General features: G+C 35.7%; 1 protein-coding gene across 3 annotated transcripts in view; it reads right to left on the bottom strand.

Moving 5' to 3' along the window:
• Nucleotides 1-14,609, bottom strand: part of IMMP2L (inner mitochondrial membrane peptidase subunit 2) — an 886,026-nt gene that overhangs the window by 533,185 nt on the left and 338,232 nt on the right. The window lies entirely within an intron of this gene.

The raw sequence follows: 14,609 nt of genomic DNA on the forward strand, positions 1-14,609 counted from the left end.
AAAGTGAGTGAGAACATGGGTCAGAAAGGTCTGGGTTCAGTGTGCCTGGGTGGCTCCATCTGTTGAGTGACCGACTCTTGATTTTGGACCAGGTCATGATCTCGCAGTTCGTGAGTCTGAGCCCTGCATTAGGCTCTGTAGGCTCTGTGCTGGCAGTGCAGAGCTTGCTTGGGATTCTCTCCCTTGCACCCTCTCTCTCTCTCTCCCACTCCCCCTCTTCCCCTCCCCCCACCTGTTGCATCCTCTCAAAATAAATAAATAAACTTAAAAAAAAAAAAAGGTCTGGGTTTATATCCCTGGCTCAACCACTCAATAGCAGAGTAACTTCAGGCAACTTCTCTGAGTCTTGTTTCCCTAACCTACTAGTAGTTATTATCTCATAAGGTTCTGTGAGGCTCAATGGAGATAACAAACAAACTCAAAGTGACAGTGCTGGGTCACTCTAGTTAACCGTAGCTCATTATGAAGCAGTGATGCTTCCACTTCAGCATGTAGCTCCCACAGGAACCCGACTGGAATTGACAAGTATTCCCTAAATATGCTATGTAGATTTCTGCCTTTGTTCTTACTACTTCCTCTATAATCAACGTCTTTTTCCTCCATCATTAACTACTGGAATTTTATCTTTCTCTTGACACTTTTGCAAATGCTACATCATAAAAGCCTCTCCTACCCTGTCCTTGGTTGTTATTGAAAGCTATTCACTGCAGGACCTTATGTTACTTACATAATACTTACATCTGGCTTTATACTTGTGTGTCCTTGTCATATTTTTCTCTTTAGACTGTAAGATCCTTGAAAGTATACTCTTACTTATCTTTGTAACCTCTTCAATATTTGCCATAGTAGGCCAAAAACACCTACTGAAGTGAAAGTTTGAGAAGAGAGTATGTGCTTTTTCAGAGGTATGTACAAACTGGCAGAGATCCAGAAAAGTATACTTGAGCTCTTAGTGTCCTCCCTCAGTGTGGTCCAAATTCCACCGAATTTGACATATATGTTAGTTACTGTGTCTTAAAATTTTAATTGTTCCCTAGTTATTTATATAATTTCTTCCCATTTCCCCCATTATTTTGCATTTATTTATATGTGGGTTGTGTTTCCAGAAATGAATTAGGATAAACACATTTTTGTTCTTCCAGCATTTCCAGAAACCTTGCCTTATTTTCTAAATAAATCCACATGGCAAATGTATATTAATTCAAATACTTCAATTCTCTCATTTAAACATCCAAGAATCTCTATCTAAAGCTATTTGATTCTAAAACTAAGAGTAAATTAACAGCCTACCTGTCATTTCACCCTATTTCCTTTTGTACTTTAAAACCACTAACACCAGTACAACCACAATCAATTAAAATAATATGGAAATAGGGGTGCGTGGGTGGCTCAATTGGTTAAGCATCCAACTCTTGATATCGGCTCAAATCATGATCTTATGGTTGATGAATTCAAGCCCCCTGTCAGGGGTCCACTGTGATCGTGGAGCCTACATGGGGTTCACTCTCTCCCTCTCTCTCTGCCCCTCCCCACTCGTGCTCACTCACCTGCACAGGTGCTCTCTCTCTCTCTCTCTCTCTCTCTTTCTCAAAATAAATATAAAAACTTTAAATAATAATAATAACAATATGGAAATAGGCGTATGGAGTATGTAAAACAGAATCAACTAGGGAATACATACAGAATATTTAAAAACACTGAAAGCAGTTAAAGACTAAAAGGAAATGCTTCTCCTTCAACACACTAAAAATATTACTGTATCCAAAAAGTGAAAAAAAGGCTAATGGTAATCACTAGAAAGTTATTATCCTGCAACAATGTTAATCTTATAATTTGAGTTCAGTAAGAAGTTTCCAGAATGATAGAATGATGTAGCACACCAATTAGTAGAAACATAAGCTTTATCTTTCATGATTGTTCTGTTTCTTGAAGGAACTTAAAGAAGTAAGTAATTTACTATTGTTATTAACCTGATCAAGGTACATTATCATCAGAAGCTGCAAACTCTGCTAAAAGAGAAATTCTAATCTTATAACATGAATGGATGTCCATTAGGGATCATGTTAAAACCACCAACTTCATTTCAGTAGATGTCTTATCTCACATAAAGAATGTTGCTAGATATAAAGTGTCACTGGTTTACCTCTAAATGATCCAGTCCCTTCAGGAAACGGGGTGTAGTTTTAATAAAATGGGACTCATAAGTTTTTATTACATTTATAATGAATGCTTTTCAGTTTTATAGGCTCTTTGAAGGAGCAATTTAGTTTCTCTATTAAAACATGACTTTATATCTTTCACGACTCTCAGGTTTCAATTTTATGTTGCTACCACTCTAAATATAAATGAAGATATTGAAGTTTTAATAAAGGTATAGAGTTATTTTTACTGGCATATATGGGATGCAAGTTTACAAAATCACAGGGAAAAGTACAGAAGATTAAAATCTCTTTTTAATCTGACTCTCCTTCTCTCTTCTTTCCATCATACAAAACCTCTCAAAACCAATCAATGGTTATATCAAGGTATATAACATATTTAGGTATTAATAAAACAGGATTCGTGATATTGCCTTTTCAGAATAAAGCATAATACAATCCTTTTACATTGACTTATTGGTGCAATAGAGAGTATACCACTGTTTAATTTAACTTGGTGGATCTTTAATCAGTCTTTTTATTATACCTAGCACATCCATATGAAATTGACAGACATACTGGCTTTATTTACATCATCTAGGTCGAATCCAAGCCCAACAGCAGGGATTATTACAAATGAACTAAGGGCAGATACAGGCAATTATGTTTGTTTACTTTCCCAACTAAAGAACCCATTATAAACCCAGTCCTATTTAAGAAGTTGATACTAAAGAAATAAGTAAGGCATTCTTTCTGCCCATTAAAAACTCACTATCTGCTGGAGAAAAGGGAGAAACAGATACACAAGCATTCATAATCCATTGTGATATGGCTATAACAGATATCTGTATCCAGAATAAATAATGCAGACCAGTAATGGGACCAGTGGGGAAGAGCAGGCAACTCTGGCTGGCAGAGAGAAGACTTCATGGAAGTGCTGCTTCATCTGGAACTTCAAGGATGACTAGGAGTTCACTAGTCATATTAAAGACATAAAGGCTTTGTAAACAATAGGAAGAACCCACACACGATGGCTAATCAAATTTAATGCCACTGCACAAATTAGTATTTTAATTCTTCCTCACTTTATTCAACAACGATCTCAACAAAAATACAGTGTTATGGTTAAGAAACAAGGACACTTTTCCCAATCTATTTTTAGATTAAGTCTTCCATAAAGACAACTCAGACCTACTCATACAATTCTGATTCCCATCTTAGCTTGTCTGGGTATTTGGGGACAATTCTTACCAATTTTTCTAAGGAAGTCATATGAAAAATCTAGCATCACACATGTTTGGAGGGCACAAAGACATCTTTTAAACACAAACTCTGCCTTAAACGGATATGCAGAGCATGCCTACATCCTACAGCTATATAATTAAAATCAATGTGTTGTCCCCAACTGACATTTATCATATTGAGTCAATTGCCTCAACTTCTAGAATGCAATCTTTATGCAATTTTTGGAGAATTATACTCTACCCAACCCATGTGACAAACTAGATATTAATCTCAAAGCACATCTTTCAAGAAGTAGCTTCTTTACTTGACTAAACATATTTCAAATGCTGTAATAAAGGTATCATTTCTAAGATAAAGAAGAATTGAGAAACAATCAGAAGTCCAATGAAGGATTTCTTCTTTTCCTTTAATATCAGGTTATTAACTTCCAAGATGACCACTCTTGGCAGAAAACATCAGTGCAATTAAAATCCACTAATGGAACTAAAATTTATCTAGAAAAGCAAACTATTCACTGGAGTGCTGGCCCCTATGTCTACCTTACTAACAATTCTCTGATGACAAGTTTCAAGAATCAAAAGTAACTGCACTTGTCATGCACTCATAGCTTCCTATCACGTAAAATTCATTGTTGGAGAAGTGTCTTCCTTTCTCCCATGGAAGCCTATCATTTAAACTGATTCTACTCCAAATATACCCAAAGGGGCAAAGATGAGTGTCCTCACAGTTAGTTTCACTCATGAACCGAGACAGCGATTCAAGTGCCTCTACTTTGTTCTAGGTTGCTGTGCTCTAATGATCGACAGTAAAGAGGATATGTAGAATTGACTCTTCACAGAGACTGGTTGAAACAGTGCTAAAAAATAGCATCAAAGGAAAACATTACATGAGCAGAAAGAGAGTTAGGGGAAATGGACTACTTCTCTTCAGGAATGGGATAAAGGGATAATAAGCAATTTTACTCAATGAACTCTAGTTGACCCAATACTGATTGATTAGTAGAGTAGAAACAGAGATGGGTGTGCATGGGACATTGGGGATTTGTAGATAGCTGGCAACCTGAAACTCTTGAAAAATGGTGGATAGAAACAAGCAAGCAAGTAAGAAACAAAGAAATAAATCCATAGGCACCCACCATATTGGGAAACCAAGTAGAGATGACTTGAGAAGTAGTCTCTTGCCCCAAACTACAAACATGGATAATTGTGGGAAAGTAACCTAGACCCTTGCAAAAAGCCCATTTGTTATCTTAAAAAGCAGAAGTAAAAATTAAAATCTCCCAAACTAGAAATATATATTCAGATGCAGATATCAGGAAAATGAAATGGCTAATATTTAAAGGGGTATTTCATTTAAAATCAATTGATTCATGAAAACAAATGCTTCTATAAAAAGAACTCAATCATCTTAATAAGCAAGGCATAGGTTTTGTGTTGTCTTGACTGCATTTTTTCAAAAAAATCTTAATGAAGGTATCCTATATTTCAGGTACTATTCTTGGATCTGGGATACAGCAGTAAACAAAACAGATATACATTAGCACTTTCGCATTGATTTTATTCTAACAGAGAAGACAGACAATAAGTAAACAAGAAAAATATACAGTCAGTCAAATGACAGTAGTGTTATAAAGCAAAGTAAAGAAATCCAGTGAGATAGGGAATATTGGGGAAGATGTTACTTTATTTTTTTAATTATTTTATTTATTTTTAGAGACAGAGAAAACAAGCAGGAGAGAGGTACAGAGGGAAAGAGAGAGAAGATCTTAAGCAGGCTCCATACTCAGTGCAGAGCCTGATGAGGGGCTCGATCCCACAACCCTGGGACGTGAGCCGAATCAAGAGTTGGATGTTCAACATATGTTTTTAAAGAAAATAAGTACTAATGTTACATTACATTTTCAAAACTCAGTGTTTTGTGTTTTATTTTTTTATTAAAACTGGAAGAGCAAAGAAACCAAGAAATCAGATTCCAGTGCTACTTGCTCTGCCTCCATCTGATATGTAAAATAACGTATCTCTGGCTTCCTCTTTTCCATTTTCTGGAAGTAGGGGCATGGATCTGATAAAAAGAACCATAAAAACTAAAAGGATCTTGAGGATATCATGCAGTACAATCAGTAGCAGAGCAATGTAATCCCCCCAAAATAGCTCCCAATTGGTTGAAAAATCACTGAAATTTAAAACCTCTTGGAAACAATTTCCTTTCCTTGGGACCACATTACAGTGGTTACCCTTGCAAGAGCTTTGTTAGGAATAAATTTAAAATAGTTACTTTAATAATACAAAGAATCTATACACTATGGAACTGCTGAATAGCCCAGACTCACTGATCAGTCATGCTCCTAAAGTCTATCCATCCTAATCTAACCTCAGAAAAGAAATAAATCTCACTTTAGAATAGTCATCTATCACCTTTTACAAGATCTGCATTTTAAAATATTATTCTAAAATAATATCATTTCTCTAGTGGATGAGAAATTATTATGTCCTGTCCAAGAATTCTTCAATGACTGAGATAAATCCTGCTGCGAGTAGCTTTGAAAATACTTTCCAGAGTCCACAGTGTGCACTGATGCAAATGTCTCACGAGAGGCATCTACCTTTAAAATGCAATTTACAATCCCCTTCTGTTTAAATAAATTACAATAGGAACTGCAAGTCATAAAACAAAAATCTCATTTTAGTTTGTAATAAACTCCAGTGCATATAGTCACCTCTGTATTAAAACACACATGAAAAAAAAACTGATTAAAATAAAATATTCTGTTCAATTCTCCATGTATAGATATTCAATAATGCTGACTGATGTTTATTATGCTTATTATTATGTATATTAGCACATAAACATAAAGTAGCTATGTCTGATAATACTTCAATGATCTCAAAGTTCTCTTTTCCCATGAAAATTGCATACTTTGCTATTTGGATTAACAAAGAAGAGGTTATAAAAAAATAAAAATTAAAAAAAAAACCACTATTTCTTGACCACCACCTACATATGGGTATCACACTGAATACTTTCATATAATAAGTCACCTACTCTTTACAACAGCCTAAGGGGTATATTTTGCCATTCCATTTTAAAGTTAAAGGAGGCTAAAAGAAGTTAACTAACCCACCGAAGATCACAGGGTAAGAGGCTAAGATTCAAACTCCAGTCTTTCACAGTCACCTGCCAGAATCTCTCCAAGAAAAAAAGAAAAATTCATTAGATCAGAATGACATAAACTGATGCTATTTTCTCAAAGAAATGAAATTATGAGATTACAATCCTTACCAAAGGCTTAATGCTAAAAGAACCTGAAGAAATAAAGCAAGCAGCATGTTTAATTAACTATTTTATGGACTATAAATCACATAGTTCTGAGATATCTACAATTCTTAAGAGTTCTGAGACATCTAAAAGTAATAATAATGTCTATATTATGTGTTCTTTACTGTAATAAAAATTAAATTTAAAAATGGGTAGAAAGAAGATATAATAATCTAGATTTAGGTCTCATTTCCAAGTTCCTGCCTCACTACTACTACCTCCTAAAAGTTTTGCTTATTTTTATAGAAAAAAAAATTTGAAGGAAAAGGTAAAGCAAACAAACAGGAAAAACAAAAAACCCTCAAGACCAGAATTTAGGTTTCTTGCAGGGAGACTCTGAGAGTCAGACATTTAGTAAATAGAAGTACTCTGTGCCCCTCTATGCAACACACACAATGCAAGGTAGGAAAAGCAAAAAACAAACAAACAACAAAAAAGATGAGTTCATAACTTTAAAGAAGTCCTGTTTGACAGGAAAAAAGAGACTAAAAACAATCAAAATAGAAAATATTAAGTACTATCTGTGTAACAAGATTACGTGAGGACAGAAGGTTTTGAAGGTTTTGGAGGAGATTCTGAGTCAAACAGTATCCCTGATGGTTTTTTCAGACAATGGCTTTCGTTTTTAAAAGAGTTTATTGTGCTGTTCTCATTTTCTCAAAGCAAATTTCCCTGGGTAAATAGAACGGGTCCTCCAGTGTCTGCGCTGCCACCAACAGCCACTCTTTGGTGACATGCGAAAGCTTCACGCATGAACCAATCCTCAATCACATCGAATTTTACTTGCTTTGATTTCTCTCATTACAGGATTTCTTCACAGTGTCAAAAAGAAAAAAAATACCCACTTTCAAAAGCTTTGACGTGAATAATGACAAATACCAAAGGTACAAAATTGACATAATCAAGTCTTTTTCATCTACCTAAAAATGTTCTTACTGGTACAGTCATTACTTGAACATTGCTGCTTAGAAGGTCTGTTTGTATTTTTTTTTTCTTGAGGGTATATTGGGATGTAAGGTGTGACTATAAAGTACTAAGACTGAATTCTTTCTCACAAATACATCAAATATAATACATACATATAATACAGCAAGTACCATGCATCAAATGAGTGCAGCCCTTCAAAGTATTTTTGCTGGAGAGGCTATATATCTATTTCAAAGGCAACGTCATTGCACTTTTAGAACTTCTCTGTGGTGACTGTCACAGAGCCAACTGACCAGCTCTTCAGGGAAATAGGTCCCACTGAAAGTCACCGGACATCATAGGTCAAAGATGTCTCTTCTGTTAGCCAAACACATACTGTTCTCTCCTTCTTCCATCTTTACATCTTTGATTTCATAAATGAAATTTACAAACTAACCACTTCAATATACAATGAATGACATTAAATTACAATAAATGACAACAACAACAACAACTAAATACCAGGAGCTTTACACACTAAAAAAAAAGGTCAAGTCAGAAACTGTGGCCCATGCTATTTTTGCTCCCACTCTGCTCTCTCTTAGCTGCCACTGCTGTGGAGCTGAATCTAATCCTATATAGAGTTCCACAGAGAAGCCCATGGGAACAAGCTGAGGTTGTTGATGAGGGGGCCTTATTTGATTCACATCAGGAATCAGACTAGCTGGGGTGAGTTCATTTGTGCCCTGCTTGCATTAAGTGCCATTACATAATAAGACAGGTAAAAGTGGCTGGCAGTCTTTCTGCATCATCTAGAAGTGCAATCAGTCTAAGTGGAGAACTGCCTGTACACCTCCAAGCCCAAGTGCATACAACAATTAAAACATGCTATGATACACAGTGTTAAATCTACAAAGATAGCCCAATGACAGGAAGTCTGTTTTCCTAATGATACACTAGACTGCTTTCAAACTAACTCATATTCTGTCTTATTCTTGCACAGTTGTGATTTTAAAAAATATATAAAGTTCTGCACATCTCACTACTAGTCAAGTCCAGAGGTTATTCATTGCAACTGTCTTAGCACACTAGATCCTGCTTGCTTTAATTTAAGCCTATTTCTTCTCTATCCATCCAGAGGAAACAAACAAACAAACAAAACCATGATTCTTTTTATACCCCTTCAGGCAAGTAAGTCCCCCTTAGCTTTCCAGCTCTCAGTTACATGTGCCCAGACTTGCTAGGCAATTTTCCAGTAAAGGTACTTCATCCAATAAAGGTAGGGTCTATGTTTATGCTCTTTTTGGACTAAAGTAACCCAACCAGTGACTCTGATCTTCTGATTTTTGAAATTGGAGCATTGCCTTAGAAGCTTATTCTCATATCGTTTAAGCAAAAGAACAATAAAAAAGAACAGAACCAACAAACAATAAGCCTCATCAGGAGAGACCTAAATTTTCCTGAGGGTTTACTCTTAGGCTCCTGATGGGCACACCAAGTAAAAAACTTCCAGTAGACAGATAAAAGAAGACCAGAAATTGCCATTTACTATTCTTCCAATGTTTCTGAATAAAAGTACCTTTTACAAAAAAATATTTTAAAGATATTTGAGGAAATCTACTCTATGATTTAAACTTGAGGATATCTCTTCCTGCTTTGGAATCTATAACATGAAACTTTTTCTCAACAGATTTCATCTAGTAACAGCCTTTTGAAAACTATCACTAGGGTACAGCTTTGGTCAAAATGTACATAAAGCATCACTATAGATAAAATTTACCTTGGAGGGGATATAGAATGGTAGCCAAGTACTTGGAGTCTGAAATTGGGTTGCCTGGTTTAAACACTTCAATTCAGCCACTAACAAAGCAATCTTTGTGCCTCAGTTTCCTCATGGGAGACTGACCTATTACACAGGGTTGTAAGAACTGAGATGATAAACATAAAACACTTACTGTGGCCCCTAGAATGAAGATTTCAATTACTGTTGCTCATAATTAAGCTGAGTTGTATGTCACTGCTCACCCTAGTCATTCCCAGACTTCAAAGAGACTCCTTAAAATATAAAATAAACTATTTTTCTAACAATAGAAAGATCCTTTCTGTTTCAAAAGATTAATCTGACTCCATCAGCCTTTTGGTTTGTTCTCAAATTCAGCTTTTCACTCTTTGCTGTTCTAAGAGCCACCATTACTTGTTACCTATCCTCACTATCCCTCATCCCAACAGTAGTCAAGACTTCACATATCTGTCCTCCTTCTACTGCTCTCAGCTCAAAGGGTCTCCTACCAAATTATTATCAGCCTCCAACATTCAATTTGTGCTCTTTTTTTCAGACTTCAGTCAGGGAGTAATGGCCTCAAACAGAGTCCGTTACAAAGTTTTATATATTCTTTGCATCACTCAGCTCCGGTCTTAAAGGCTCATAGCAAAACATTCATTTTGACCATATCCAATTTTGTTGCTATTTTAACAATATCCCCTCAGGTGATTAATCATTCAGGAAAAGAACAATAAAGTAAAATTTTCATTGACATGGTTTTATTTAATAATTTTAACAGTCCAAGTAATGGGAATGGTGAAAGCAAGAAAGCTTTGGTTCATAACATAGCTCATTATTGATTAGAATTCCAAAATCAAAGCAAGTCCCTAATTAATAACCCCTTTAAATTATTTGATTCTGTGGCTGAATCACCACATTGATACTTATTCATTTAATTATGCCCTGGCCCAGAGAACTGACATTTTTACTGGCAGGTTATGAAATGTTTGTTAAAGCTATGAAGTCTAATTACAAAAGCCTTCTTTCAGAGACTCACAAAGGGTAGAGAAGAGTGAGAAAATTATCTCCCTGCTGCCAAAGGAAGTTAAAAAATAAATGAAAACCTATAGGAGTGAATCAGATGAAAGGCACTTGTGTAGGTGGTTTAGAGCACATCCCGTATGTGAGGCTGGGCAAAGAACACAGAGCAGAAAATGCGAAGACTGCTCTGGTGCCATCCTCGGGGTCTTTGTAGAAAATGTTAAAGTATTTATTTTTCTTTTCTTCAATGGGGTTGGCTGTAACTGAAGCTTCATGGCTGTTAATATGTTATCATTACTCAAATAATTAGACTCGGGAGCAGTAGATTTTTTTAATTAGCTATCTCAAAGCAAGTACCATTATAATCATCTAATTATCCTTTGAGGCAGCTTATGCACAAATGGTTTTAAAGATTCACTATGTTACTACTATGGGTGCTGTTTCCATATGTATCATTTAAAACTAATAGCGTTTATGAAAATACAGTGATGAGAACCTAAAGGGCATGATATTTTTTTCAAAAAATATTAATTTTCACAAAGTAAGAAATCACTAATTACATTTAAACTCAAAAATTAATATGTAGTTTCATCCAACAAAAGTAAAACTAATGTTCATCTTCAATTTATTCACATACCAATCAAGCCTAAAGGTATTTCTTAGCCTAAATACCAAACATTTAGCTATATTCAATCAACAAGATTGCTTAGCTAGATAAATAATTACCATTTTTATCAGGAAAAGTTGCCTTGCTATAATAACACAAAGTATGGTTCAATCAGCCTTTAAGAGCAAATGACTTTTTAGAAGATCTAATTGTATTAGACAAGTCTCTAAACAATATATTACCTGACTATTCTAGCAACAATACAGAAGGGTATTCAAACTATAAAATAACTTCCCTTCATTTATCTTTATAGAATGCACAAATATGACATCACAAACCTGCCCAGAAATAAGGGGGTAGGACAGTTATAGGCAGACCTAAGAGTTTGAGTCACGTAAAGAACCAACTCAGGTGTTGGTCTCTAGGCTCCATGCTACCTGCTTTTCCAATCTGCAAATGGAGGCCAAGTGTTCCTTCTGTCCTGTCAGATTTCAAGCAAGGTGTTTTCTGCCAGGAGTGAGGGATCAATGCCTTCTTCTTTTTCTCTCTTCTAAGTAACTCCTTTTGGCTGAGACTTTGTTTATTATGTTCTTGACTCCCTGCCTCATCTTTACTAAAGTTACCTCGGCCTTGGCATTTCCATAACAAGAAACCCCTGATATAAGGATTACTAGAAATTTAGTTAGGACATTTGTCTTAACAACTACAAAGTTCTTTTTTAAAGAAAGAACACTCTTCCAACATGATGTGACTATCTCTATTCATCAGTTTGAAGTTTCCAAGCCGGGTTTGTTTCAGTGTCTAAACTGAAAACTATAAAATCTTACAAAATTCATCTAATTTGCTCTGATGTCTCTAGGTAGAAGCCTCTTCAACCAGGCAGATAGGTGTCCATTAAGATGTCTTCTCACTGCCATAGGAGGGAGTATTTCTCTTTTTCTGTGTCTAAATATATTTATATAACACATTTTTAAGTATGTTCATTTCTCTAGTTTCACCAACCGGTCAAAATATAAGAAATACTGCATGTACCTATACTTGTATTTTTAATCATAGTACTGCCCTTTAAGGGAAGATCTCAAGGAAAACAAAAATTGCCCTTGTACCATGATAGTAGCATGAATATCGAAGTGAGAATCCCCATAAATAAATCTTCAAATTAACAAAGAGCAATCTTCTTCTCAGAGAACTGAAGCATTAGTCAAATAGGAAATAATACTGGAACTTGAGAATCCTGTGATATGTCCCCCAACAATATATATAGGGACAAAGCCTCCAGCCTTACCTAGATGAAAAGGGAAAGGGAAGGAGAGTAAGAATTTTAAGGTAGGCAGAAGTTAGCTGCTTCCTTGCAAATAATAATGATAATAATAATAATAATAAATTATATATATAATAAATTCATTCTATATATGACTTTGTGCCATCAGAGAAGGAGATGAGGAAATAAAAGAAAATTATAAGTACTTCAAGACAATAACAGACAGGTGCTATAGGAGTTCAGAGGAAAGAAACCATATATGATTGTCCTGATGGATATGAGAGCATTTCAGATAGTCCCTAAACCATGAGTTGGATTTTAACCAAAGGAGATAAGATAGAAAATATCCCAGGGAAGGCTTCAGTGTGCAACTACAGGAGCAAAAGTGTGGACAGAACAAAGCAATGGCTTATTCAGGAAAAGAAATGAAAGAAGGTAGGAAAGAAGGAAGACACTTTGAGTTCAAAGCATGGAATGATTCAGTGGGAATAATAGAAATACAGTCGGAATCATAGGTTGGGCGAGATCACAAAGCTATGAATATTAGGCTCAGTCTATTTTATTCCAAAGTAATGGGGACCCTGAGAAGTTTTTTAATCAAGGGGATATGATCCGAGCCAGAGAAATGTCATATAGTTTTAAAGCATAATATGAAACAAGGAGAAAAAATTATTATTGAAACACAAATCCTAAACGAATTAGAACACAAAGGAAGAAATAAATTTGGAAAACACAGTGGTTTCATTCTTGGACTGGATAATGGGTTCGTGGATTTTCATTTTGTTACTATGCTGCATATGTACACACATACACAAACACGATTTACATGGTAGGCTGTACATATTATTTCCTGTGTCCAAAATATTAACATGTATTGTCATATTTTAAATTTAAATTATTTTGGGATACATTTTCAGAAATGACCTAACTGGGAAAATAAATGACTATAAAGGAAAGAGAAGAATGATGATTCCAAGTCTAGGAGGTCATACATATCCTGTGTCTAGGAGGTCATACACAGTAACTGAAATAAAGCAGATGAGGTCTGGTGAGATATCGATGAAAAGAAAGCTAATCAACAGCTAAAAATAAGAAAATATTACATAAAGAAAGCTAAAAATAAGGAAGAACTCAAAAGAAATATTAACGATGGAAAAATACAGATTTAGCAATATTTAGCAGACTATTAATATAGAATCAAAAAATTTTAAAAGGGAAATAAGATCAAAAGAGAGAAAGCAGAGACAAAAAAAAAAAAAAAAACTTGGAAGAGAACCTAGAAATTCAAATGTATAAAAAGTCAAAAAGGAATCCAAGGAAAAATATGAGCAACAGGCAATGAGGGAGAGGAAGGAGATGGACCTAGGGAACCTGAAGCTACAGAAAAAGGGTTTAAGAAGAAAAAGCTGGTCAATAATGCAAGAGAGTTCATGGAAGAAAAACAGGAAGAAAAAGCCACTGAACTCAACAATGTGTGGCCCTGAGAAAGCAGCCATTTCGGGGTGTCGGGGGAGGGGGGGGTGCGTGGCGAGCACAGCAGGACACAAGGCAGGAAGAGGCGAATGGGCATGTGTAACAGGGAACAACTTCCACAGCGACTTTCCTCCCCTTTGCAAAATCTGATAGTGAATGGCAAGGTTGAGACGTGGGGACCTGAGGAGGGATTATGAAAGAGGGGGGAACTCTGCATAATGACTTAGTCAGAGGAAAGGAAATAGTGGAAGATACAGGAGTGAGGGGAAAATCACTTCTCAAGCAAGATCATAGAAGAAGGTAAAAGGAATAGGCTAAAAGCCTAGGGCAATGTTAGAGGCAAAACAAGAATGGCGAAGGATTTTATATAAAAATACTTGGTTGTTTTTAGACAATTAAAAAGATGGTGTGCTAAGAAAGAGTAGATAGAAGGTTGCAACTTAGAGGAAGTGCATGGCATGGAAGCAGGCTTTGAGAGATACTGAGAATGATTTATCAAAAGGACACATTCCAAATTGCAGGCATTAACCACATCATAACATCCTTAGACTAATTTTTCTTTGGTCCAGTTTTTCTCTAAAGGCGCTATAACTGTCGATTCAATTGTTCCCTGGGATTTTATAAATGTTCACCAAGAGAAAAAGACTGTCTTCTTTCTAGGCAACCGAGGTAAGACTATGTACATTTGAAGATACTGGTTACCGTGTGCCCATATGAAAGTTACCTCCCATAGGAGAAAACAAACACAGAGAAGCACAGTTGGAAAGTATGGGACAAAGAGGAAGAAGAGGGAAATGTGACAATAGCATCTGAGCACATGGAGTTTCTCTGAGATCAGTTTCACCCCTGGAGTTCCCAACT

Source organism: Prionailurus bengalensis, chromosome A2, assembly GCF_016509475.1.
Source record: "Prionailurus bengalensis isolate Pbe53 chromosome A2, Fcat_Pben_1.1_paternal_pri, whole genome shotgun sequence".
In the NCBI taxonomy this organism is placed as follows: domain Eukaryota; kingdom Metazoa; phylum Chordata; class Mammalia; order Carnivora; family Felidae; genus Prionailurus; species Prionailurus bengalensis.